At 56.2% G+C, this 2,297-nt stretch overlaps 1 pseudogene; it reads right to left on the bottom strand.

Moving 5' to 3' along the window:
- Nucleotides 1-899: 899 nt before the first annotated feature.
- Nucleotides 900-2,068, bottom strand: LOC119368083 (annotated as a pseudogene).
- Nucleotides 2,069-2,297: the final 229 nt, after the last annotated feature.

A 2,297-nucleotide genomic window follows, 5' to 3' on the forward strand; every position in this document is an offset into this window, starting at 1 on the left:
ATGGCAGCACCTCTGGGTGACATGGGTGGACGCATGTCTTCCGCTGTGCCTCACATACCTTCGCATGATGCCATTGGAGATTTTGTGAACACCATCCGAGCTCCCGATGACGATGCAGCGTGCGACAATGAAGAGGAGGAGGAAGAATCGTCTTCGGATGAGGAGGAAGAGGAAGACGATGATGATGTGGCATGATTGTCGATGTGTCATTTGTTTGTGTGAATTTTTATGTCTCATGAACTTGGTTGGGTGATTTTGAACTATGCCGTACAATTGAACTATGCTATGTCTTTATTTTGCACATTTGTTGTTTGAACATCATCACATTTTCTCAAAATGGACATGTATTGCAAGCGCCGGCTGCTCGCGCGCGCTGTAAGTTAGCGCGCCTACTGAAGCTGCTCACGCGCGTCATATTTTACAGCGGCCGCTAGAGCCAGCGCCCTGTCGCGCGCAAAAAACCGCTATTTCGACACTATAAAAATGTTTTAGCGTGCCGCGCGGTTACGTCGCGTGTTGCAGATGCTCTAAGATGCACGTACATTTCAGCAAGAACACAAACATGATGTAGGGTATTACACCTTCTCAGTGGCTTGAACGTGGATAAGCAAAAGCCTCCATATCTAAAGATCTGAAGTGTTCGACGCCTGGCTGGATCTCTAAAAGGTGATCCATCGGATCTCTGATATCGAGATCACTCATCGACATAACGTGAGAGGTGATGTGAAGAGAAAAAATGGTCTGAAAATCTCTCTTCCTCCTTTTGTGATCAAATGAATCTCCTACAGCACTTGTTTTATCTCTGTCTTGTTGCTAGAGAAGTTGGAGAGTAGCCCTAAGGTCTGTTTTTTTGTGTGCCTAGGATTGCCCTGCAAAGAAGTTGGTTGCCAACATTTTGGTTAAGGTTTTACACTTTTACTTGCCGATGGATTTGGTCAACTTTGACTACAAAATGTACCACAGCTGGTAAAGAAGCCTTCATCCAAACAAAGGCCATGACCAAAATATTGGCAAGGTACACTTTGGTAACCATCCAGACAGTCCCTAATTCGTGGTGCTATGCTTACTTTAGTCCAAGCTAGTCTTGTCTGAGATAATGTGTGGTGTTGAGTCTGTGTTGGTGAACTATCTGCTTATGTTCTTCTGTCGTCTAGGCGAAGTCATAGCGTTGCCAGGTTTTTGCCCCCGCGGCGTTTCGATTGCGGGCTTGAGCAGCAAGCTTCCTGGCAAATGGAGGGGAGCTCGATCGGCTAGATCAGCTGGCTGCTCTCCTACATGACGCTCCACGAGTCCAGCGTCGGGTAGCACGGCTGCGGCTGCTGCTGCTGCTGGTGGCGATGGAGCGCCGCGGCGTCCACGTCGGACTGTAGCTGCATCGCGTGCCCGAACGCACCGTCGAACGAGGAGCAGTCCACCAGCGCCGAGGCGGAGGACGCGTCGAACAACGCGGGCAGGAGTGCGCCGTCTGCCGTGGGCTCGGCCTCGACGCCGGTGACGTGCTGCACCATGAGCCGGAAGTTGGCCGCGTCGGTGCTGATGTATGTGGTCGGCGCGCGCTTCGACGCCCTCGCCCGCCGCTTCCTTGCGCCCGCTGCGTTGGGCCCAAGGCCGACCCGCCTCTTGTTCGCCGCGCCGCCGACGGGGCCGGACGGCGCCGCGTCAGACGCGAGCAGCACGGTGTCGCAGGCGAGCGGTTCTCGTCGGCGGGGAGACCGTGGACGCGAACCAGCTGCCACCGCCGGGGAAGTCCGCGAGCAGGGACGAGGAGTAGGGCGCCGAGGCGGAGGACGGGGAGGAGACTGCGGGGGAGTAAGCGTACTCGTGCTCGGGCATGGACATGGAGGAGAAGTGTAGCGCTTGCGTGATGGCGGCGTCGGTGTAGTAGGCCGAGAGGAACGACGTGGATGGTGGCGGCGCCAGGCACGACATGGCATCCATACGGCGAGGCTGATGGTGATCACTGAGAACTGAAGCACGTTAAAGTTCGAAGGCCGGCGTGCAGCTAGTGTGAGTGTAGTACAGGAGGAGGAGGATGGTGTGCGTGCGTGTCTGCGGTTTGGGAAGGAAGGGTGCTGTTGGGGGAGTGGGAATGGGGGAGCGAGGTGGAAGGTGGATATATATAGGCGGGGACGGGTGTGGTGGACGCAGGGGTCCCGCGGGAAAACGCGTGGGCGCATCGGCATCGGCATCGGCATCGGCGGTGTAGGCGTGCCTGGGGGATGGCGGGGCCGCGCGCGCGGTCTCGGCATGTCTCAGTGTCGGACTCCAACGCTGCCGAGCTGGAGTCAACCCAACCC

This window comes from Triticum dicoccoides, chromosome 2B (assembly GCF_002162155.2).
Source record: "Triticum dicoccoides isolate Atlit2015 ecotype Zavitan chromosome 2B, WEW_v2.0, whole genome shotgun sequence".
NCBI lineage: Eukaryota > Viridiplantae > Streptophyta > Magnoliopsida > Poales > Poaceae > Triticum > Triticum dicoccoides.